This window comes from Polyodon spathula, chromosome 30 (assembly GCF_017654505.1).
Source record: "Polyodon spathula isolate WHYD16114869_AA chromosome 30, ASM1765450v1, whole genome shotgun sequence".
Classification (NCBI taxonomy): domain Eukaryota; kingdom Metazoa; phylum Chordata; class Actinopteri; order Acipenseriformes; family Polyodontidae; genus Polyodon; species Polyodon spathula.
In genome coordinates this window covers 1-9528 of record NC_054563.1, presented here as the reverse complement: position 1 = coordinate 9528, position 9528 = coordinate 1, and positions in this window count along the sequence as shown.

The window sequence follows — 9528 nt, the reverse complement described above, 5'->3', positions numbered from 1 at the left end:
AAACACCTGCAATCATTATCTTTACTCTGAACTTTTACATTGCCCGCTCTGCATCAGGACAGTCAGTCTGAGGATTGAAAGCACCGACGGAATCTAGTTTGATAAGCTGGGGAGGACAAAATCATTCTATAATACTGCAGAAACACAGCCTTCCAAAGAGAAGCCGAGAGATCCTTCTATAATACTGCAGAAACACAGCTCTCCAAAGAGAAGCCGAGAGATCCTTCTATAATACTGCAGAAACACAGCTCTCCAAAGAGAAGCCGAGAGATCCTTCTATAATACTGCAGAAACACAGCCCTCCAAAGAGAAGCCGAGAGATCCTTCTATAATACTGCAGAAACACAGCTCTCCAAAGAGAAGCCGAGAGATCCTTCTATAATACTGCAGAAACACAGCTCTCCAAAGAGAAGCCGAGAGATCCTTCTATAATACTGCAGAAACACAGCTCTCCAAAGAGAAGCCGAGAGATCCTTCTATAATACTGCAGAAACACAGCCTTCCAAAGAGAAGCCGAGAGATCCTTCTATAATACTGCAGAAACACAGCCTTCCAAAGAGAAGCCGAGAGATCCTTCTATAATACTGCAGAAACACAGCTCTCCAAAGAGAAGCCGAGAGATCCTTCTATAATACTGCAGAAACACAGCCCTCCAAAGAGAAGCCGAGAGATCCTTCTATAATACTGCAGAAACACAGCCTTCCAAAGAGAAGCCGAGAGATCCTTCTATAATACTGCAGAAACACAGCTCTCCAAAGAGAAGCCGAGAGATCCTTCTATAATACTGCAGAAACACAGCTCTCCAAAGAGAAGCCGAGAGATCCTTCTATAATACTGCAGAAACACAGCTCTCCAAAGAGAAGCTGAGAGATCCTTCTATAATACTGCAGAAACACAGCCTTCCAAAGAGAAGCCGAGAGATCCTTTTATAATACTGCAGAAACACAGCCCTCCAAAGAGAAGCCGAGAGATCCTTCTATAATACTGCAGAAACACAGCCTCTCCAAAGAGAAGCCGAGAGATCCTTCTATAATACTGCAGAAACACAGCTCTCCAAAGAGAAGCCGAGAGATCCTTCTATAATACTGCAGAAACACAGCTCTCCAAAGAGAAGCCGAGAGATCCTTCTATAATACTGCAGAAACACAGCCTTCCAAAGAGAAGCCGAGAGATCCTTTTATAATACTGCAGAAACACAGCCCTCCAAAGAGAAGCTGAGAGATCCTTCTATAATACTGCAGAAACACAGCTCTCCAAAGAGAAGCCGAGAGATCCTTCTACAATACTGCAGAAACACAGCCTTCCAAAGAGAAGCCGAGAGATCCTTCTATAATACTGCAGAAACACAGCCTTCCAAAGAGAAGCCGAGAGATCCTTTTATAATACTGCAGAAACACAGCCCTCCAAAGAGAAGCTGAGAGATGCTTCTATAACACTGCAGAAACACAGCCCTCCAAAGAGAAGCCGAGAGATCCTTCTATAATACTGCAGAAACACAGCCCTCCAAAGAGAAGCCGAGAGATCCTTTTATAATACTGCAGAAACACAGCCCTCCAAAGAGAAGCTGAGAGATCCTTCTACAATACTGCAGAAACACAGCCTTCCAAAGAGAAGCTGAGAGATCCTTTTACAATACTGCAGAAACACAGCCCTCCAAAGAGAAGCCGAGAGATCCTTTTACAATACTGCAGAAACACAGCTCTCCAAAGAGAAGCCGAGAGATCCTTCTATAATACTGCAGAAACACAGCCCTCCAAAGAGAAGCCGAGAGATCCTTTTATAATACTGCAGAAACACAGCTCTCCAAAGAGAAGCCGAGAGATCCTTCTATAATACTGCAGAAACACAGCCCTCCAAAGAGAAGCCGAGAGATCCTTTTACAATACTGCAGAAACACAGCTCTCCAAAGAGAAGCCGAGAGATCCTTCTATAATACTGCAGAAACACAGCCCTCCAAAGAGAAGCTGAGAGATCCTTTTACAATACTGCACAAACACTTTTTTTTTTGCGTAAAATGACCATGACTTCTCCATATTAATAAGCGTGGGCTGGGAAGCCAGCCAAACAAAACGCGAGTAAAATATTTTAATAAAATACAATATTGAGTTTGGAAACTGCTTGCACTCAGATAGTCCAGTAATTTAATCAAGCAGTTCAGCGGGTCTGATCAGCTGACACAACTGGCTTTTTTGCACAAACTCTTTCCTAAATGTCGAACGCTTCTCAGTTCTTCCTGTTCTTCCTAATTTACAAGTTTGTGATTTATGGAGTGCGAAAGCTTTGTTTGGGCAGCTGATGAATTAGTCAATTTAATTGCATGTTTCTTCAATACTAAATGATTATATTTAGCTAGGGAATGAATCTGCAGGCAGTTCACAAGGTAAGCTTATTCTCCCCATTTGTAATTTACAATGTTTCGAAGAAGCGCATTTTTCATTCTGCGACATTTTACAGTTGAATTGCAATAGGTTAATTTCCTCCTTTATTCAAAGTGGGATTATTATTATTATTATTATTATTATTATTATTATTATTATTATTATTATTATAAAAAATACGCACTTACAAACGTTAGCAAAACGAAAGTAGGCAGCTTCGTTTTTCTTTCCAAAACATTCCAGTAGCTGGAACACACAGCATAATTGCTTCATAAGAAAGACGATGTAAACAGCACGGGGAAGTTGCTGTGTAAGTGCCCGTTTATCCCTGCACAGAGCATTTTGCAAAGCACACCGCACGCTCTGCTTATCGCCTCTATTTCGTGAAAAACTACAACTCCCAGGACACAGTGCTGTTTTGGGAAAAGTTAAAGCGCAGTCTGGCAGCGCAGAGGTAAACCTCCACTGACGTCATACAGGTTAGTTTAATTAAAGTCTATAGCTGACCTAAATTTTTAACGTTGGAAAATCACGTTAAAAATGTATCCTAGCAACGTGTGGCTACCTGTACAAGTCGAAGTGGTATGAGTTAAGGTGAAATATTTCGTGCTTTAAACAGACAAGTAAATAACGAATTTCACTTAACTTTGATGAATTTGACTTGCTGCTGTAAGAGTAGTAACGTGTATTTACATTTCTGTTCATTTATATTTTTCATTCTCAATGTATTGTTGTTAGCAAACTCTGTAGCGTATAATTAAGGCGCATTAAAGTGAATAAAATAATAATAATAATAATAATAATAATAATAATAATAATAATTTTCAGATCAATATAATACTATTTTCAGATGTTCACACACTGTAATTTACAAAAGCTATTTTTTATAAAAGTCTACAAGCTTGTATTGAGCTTTTAAATGTTTTCCGACAAAAAAAAAAAAACGCAACCGTCACGAACATAACTCTCGAAACTTTTATGTAATATGTTTTTTGTTTTGTTTTCATTTTGGTTGGCAGTGAACATGTTTGTTGGGAATTCTTAACAACAATTGGGTCAACATAAAACCTTGTACAAACAACCCTTTCACAGAGTTGTATTTTGGAACACAAAGTGTCCTGTGTGGAACCTGGCGTTCCTTGGAGAATGAAACAAAGGTTTGTTCTGCATTGTGTGGACGCTTTAAGAGCCTAGCAATCGTTCCCCAGGGGTTAGGGCAATAATATCGATCTTATCTATCTATCTATATATATATATATATATATATATATATATATATATATATATATATATATATATATCTATATATATATATATATATATATATATATATATATATATATATATAGATAGATAGATAGATAGATATATTCCAGTTATGCATACCAGTAGCTAAAGACTGCTACAGTAATCAGCTTGTAATTCTTCTTTTATTTAACATGTTCTGTTTCAGTGCTAGCTCTTGTGGTTGTGAGTCCTCTAAATGACGTTATGTTACACAGCTTAGTATTACTTCGGTATGTAAACTAGAAGAACACAGAGTTATTGTGTTTGCTGCCGAATCCGATTTCTTTCTTTCTGTGCACCGCCCCATGGGAACTCCTGTCCGCGTCCGGCAGGGGAACTGGCCACCTCCAGGCTGTAGGGCGCATCTTGCACTCCACGTGGAGTGCCTTTACCGGATACACCATAAGGGAGCCCCGCTTTTGGTTTGTTTGATTGAACATTTTCTTAACTGGATTGAGATGAGCTGTAGATTCCTTGTTCCTGTGTGGCTCTGCTTGTACCAGGGTTTTTCAGAGGGGTCAGAACTGCCTAACATCACAGTACAGGGCAATGACTAAATTCTTACTTTAAATATTGCCCTGTATGAGTTATATATTGTTTAAAAATTCAGTTTCACCGTGTGCCCCTTGGCTGATTGTCTTGCGCGGGTCTTCAGGAAGTCCATAGTCACCGATATGACTTCTTCTCCCAGACAGGTTGTCCAGCTCTGGGTTATGTAATACCCACAACTACACTGTGTCGTGTTCTGCTTGTCTCAGAGGGACTGTGTGTAGGATTGCTGTTGCATGATACTAGCTTGTTTTTTTTTTCTATTTTTTTTTTTTTTTTGACAGAATAGTGAATTGTAAACACATTAGTTATTCCCTGCTGATTCCCCTGATTTCAAGAGAGAAGACTCTTTTTTATTTTTAAACAGCAGTGCCTGACCTGGGGTCACAGTTAATTGATTCAGAGAGCCTTGTCTAGCTTGGGCCTCTTAAAGTCCAGCCTTTGCATTCCATCCAGTGTTCCATGTGGCAGCTCAGCTTATTCGGAGTGAGAGAGGGAAGGAAGTTTCAGCTGTGATTATGCACAGTTTCCTTGCTTTCCCCCCTCCCACTTTCACCCTGTCGTTTCCATGAACTGGAAGACTTTAAATGCACGCCTGGCCTCCAGGTAGAGTAGGCTTGCTTTTTTGACATGGGGATCTTTCTGAGAGCCTTGTGTTTTCAGGAGAACTCTTGCGGTTTGTGCGCAGAGCTCAAGGGGGATTAGTACCCCTGATGTGAGTTGAGCATGCTGGAAGCGCACAGCTGCACAGTGCAGGGGCCGGGGCTGAGACTGACAGGCATTGAGGCAGCTCTCTCTGGAGGGGCCTCAGCCAGACAGTCAGTCCTCAGTCTCTTGGTGCTTTGGACAGACAGCTCTGACCAAAAACTTAAAAATGGAACAGATCACAAAAAAGGAACCTTTAGGGCACTTACGGTGAGTTTTTTTTTTTTTTTTTCTTTTTACAACCTACTGTTCCTACACTGTGTTTATTTTTTCTTCAAAGTATGTTTAGATACATTGTTCTTTCAGTCAGTGTTTGGCTGTGTTCTGCTGAAGTCTAGTTTTAAAGGTCTTTCATGTAAGAAGCTGCAAGCTGCACTTTTCTTTGTCTTGCTCTCGTTCTGTTCCCCCTGATCGAAGCTGCTTGCCTCCCTGTCTCGTTATCTTTGGGAGTGCACTGCAGGGTCAGTGTGAACACAGAGCTTTGTGTGTGAATTCCTGGCAAGCTGAAGGGTCATGGCCTAATGCACTGGCTAAGGGTGCTTGCACAGTTTCAGCACAGAAACACTTAATTTTTGCTCAGAGAAAAAAAACAACCCAGAGCTGTGCAAACTTTTTTTTTTGACTTGAGTGAGGGCTCGTCTCATTTCTCTTTTACCCGTGGTTTGCATTCTGCTGTGTTTTTGCAAGTAGCACATGTAACACAGGCATGGGAAATGCCCTTGTCTGCATGTTTTAAAATGCCTAATTTCAAACACCTGCAAACAGATAGATAGAGAGCTCGGCCTCAGTGCAAACAAAAGCAAAACTCTCACGCGTCTTGCTAAGAAATCTACATGACCCGAGATACGGGAAATCCTTTTCCCAAACCCTCCTTTACATTCATTGACTAAATTGTTTTTTTCAGCCTCCATTTTGTGACTTTTTGAAAAGGTAATATGCAGTATATTTAAAGAAAGAAACTGGCAGTCCTCTAGCAATCTCTTGTGATCATGTATGAAAAGGGTTTAAAGACAGATGCCTGGTCTTGTTCTTTTCTGTGGCCAGTGCCGTAGTATATAGTTTTGTACCCGTTTATCGGATCGCAACCTTTATTTTGTCGTTAAATACGTCTGGATCCCTGTTACTGTATAGGTTATTAAGATGTTTAATTATATAATTAATAGTCTATGGATGTAATTGAAATTAAGCTAAAAGTTACTGACGTGCTGATGTGTCCGATTCAAGGTTTATTGAAACAGTCACTGCATATTGCTGTACCAAAACAAATGCAGACGAGGGCATGTCACAGTTTGAGTGCATGCTTGCTGCAAAAGTGAGCACACATAGAATATCCTGCTATCAGTGCTTCCTATGGTGTTCACAGCTATGACAAGGTTTGTATTTCCGTGCTTCAGAAGCTCTGCAGGTAGCCGTAGCAACAGAGACGTGCTTGGGAGCAACATGGCAGGACTATATAGGTTGAAGTTTTGTTTCGTTCTTTTGGGATGCAGCCTACATGCAATGAATCCTCTGGGTTTAAAAAGAATATAGCACATGTATTAGTGTATCCATACAACACAAAGGCAATGTGATGGATATGTAGCGGCTGATGCGGCGGGCTGAGGGAAAGTGCATCTGTGTGAGTGCCTCCATCAGCCCTTGATTGAGAACCAGTGCGCTGGAAAAGGGCACAAGAAGGAATAAAATCATGACGCTGATTATACTGAATCGTCTGTATTGCTCAAAATACTTTACCAAGAAAACCCTGAATGGTAACCCGTTAGCAGCCTCTTCATTACATTTCTAAATTGTTTATCGCTGGTTTGACAGCTCTGGTGGTTTGAAATATGTGCAAATATACAATTAGGAGTAAATGGTTATTAGAATCTAGACTGAAAAAGAAAATATGAATTTGATAAAGTAATTGTACTAGCAAGATTTCCAATAGTACAGACATGAACACATAAACAAAATGGACGAAGAATGCAAAACAAAATATTCAGTACGTTTGAATTACCGGCTGTGAGCACTTAGATTTTGCAATGGCGTGTAATAATTATAATCAATGGTGTTTCCAGCCCTTTCTTGTTTCACAGTTCTGCTGCTATCGATGGCAGTGTCACTGTTCTAGCCGTCGTTTTCCAGTGCGATTACCGATATCTCACACTGGGCACTCTACAGTAAGAGCTCCTGAGAAAGGCTAGCTCCTGTTTTACAGAGCGCTTGCTTAGCTCTGATCTCAAAGTGTTAGCCTGTGTTGGTGAGGCTGGTGAAGAGCCCCTTTGTGAAAGACTGTTTTCCATGCTGGCCCCGGGTGACATTTTGGCTCTATTACTATGCCAGTCCGAGCAGTCCTAAGTGTTTTAGTGCAGTGGTTTATTTTATTAGTATAAGGCTGGTGTATTTATCGATGTACAATAAGTGGGTTTAAAAGCCTTTATTGGGAGATTGGCACATCTGTGAGGAGGTGTACAGATCAAAGGGGATAGTGCAGCCATACAGTGATGCTTACAAGTCTCCCTCACGCGTCCCTCTCATTCTCACTCCCTGTGTCCCCTACATAAAGGTCAACCCCCAGTCACTATAGCGTGCATTCATTCAAACCTGCAGTTTAAAGGTGTAGAGACACACATTTGAAGCATAGCATAACCCATACAAAGACTTATAAAGGTGTGGCACAGTTGGAAATTGGGTCTCGGTATTTGCATTAAGCATGGCGTTTTTCTTCATGAGATTCATTTTCATGGGGCTCATCTTCATGAGGTTCATCTTCATGAGATTCATCTTCACGGGGCTCATCTTCATGGGGCTCATCTTCATGAGGTTCATCTTCATGAGGTTCATCTTCATGAGGGTCATCTTCATGGTGCTCATCTTCATGAGGTTCATCTTCATGGTGCTCATCTTCATGAGGCTCATCTTCATGGGGCTCATCTTCATGAGGTTCATCTTCATGAGGCTCATCTTCATGAGGTTCATCTTCATGAGGTTCATCTTCATGAGGTTCATCTTCATGGGGCTCATCTTCATGTAGATCTTCATATATATTATATTCTCGGTATGTGCAACAGAATGACGGTAGTGTTTACTTAAGTAGATATTTAGTTGAAGGAACATTAGACTTTCATTTGATATTTATATGTTTTATTTTTTAAATGAATTTGTTGGACACCAAAGACTTTTGCACCCTGACCTAGACCTGACCTAAAAATAGCTTGTCCTTATCTGCCTCTCACCGAATGTATTGTTCGGCTGTCACACTGGCAGCTTTGATCTTAGACTTCTTTTAAAAGTAAGCTTGCGGGCTCCTGTTCCTTGGCTCCCAAGTATTTTTGATATCTTGGCTATACATCTCATCTTTTTCTGGGAATTCAAAGTCTTCATACAGTGGGATGCATTTACAGCCCTTCCATTGTGTACACATTGCCATCCTGATATTGCTATGGTTGTCCAATGGAGATGTGTATGACGAATACAGGGTGGCAGAGGGGTTGAGTGTAGGTGGCAGTGACAGGGTGATCATTCACAGCTCTGGCTCAAACACAATCTTCACTACAGTAATCAAATCCCCCCCTCCCAAATCCCACACACAAAGCCGTCAGCTGCATTTTGGATTATTTTTCATGCCGTATCCAATTATCTGCAAACTGGAGATAGTGTTTTATGGTTCTGGAGGATGCGGTGAAACTGGTTTTTATGCACAGTCATTGATTCTGTAATAATAATGAGTCTGCTTGCACCAGCACACCATCCCACAGCTTCCCTGTTTAACATGAGGTGTGCTGAGTGCAGTGGTATCTCTTCAGCTCTGTGTTTTCATGCCCAGAGGACCGTACTTCTGTACAAATTTGTCCGGAATGTAATTATCCATATTTTGTCAACCCAACTATCACTGTCATGGTGTTTTTTTAAAATCAGAATAGACGTCCGATGTTTTAATTGAGCAGGTTTTCCACTTATTGTTTTTGTTTGTTTTTCCCTGTTCTGTAATTAAAAAAAACAACCTTATATGCACCTAAGGGGCTGGTTTTATCCACCTATACCCTATACGCTGAGATACAGTAAACATCATCCTTAGAAATCAAGGGATTACCACTGGGGAAAAAAAGGGGTTGATGCAATCCAAGTGGATTCCCAGGGACAGTAAAATACTCTGACGATCCAGCTGGGATCTATCCCCATGGGGTACAGGCTGATCAAACCAACCCCTCAGTCAAGTAGGCACTCTCTTTCCAAGCTGCCAGAAGGTTGGCCTTCTTGACTGAGTTTCATAGATGTGGCTGGTTAAAATTTTGGTTATGCAATTAGTTAAAATAAAATATAAAAATAATATAAAAAAGGCAGCAAAATATTACTATGTGTGAGCAAGAAAATGTTAGCTATTCAGTAACAGTCAGAAAAGTGGCTCTAAACATTTTTTACTCATCATAAACGGTACAGCTGCGGCCAAAAGTTTTGCATCACCTGGAATTTTAGGATTCAGCCATAATTATTGTTATTGTTGTTATTGAAGTATTTAGCAAATGCTTTTATCCAAAACAAAATTAAAAGTATATAAGTTACAGGCAATGAAATGCAAAACAAACACATATATAAATATATACAAAATAAATAGAAATAACGGGAACTA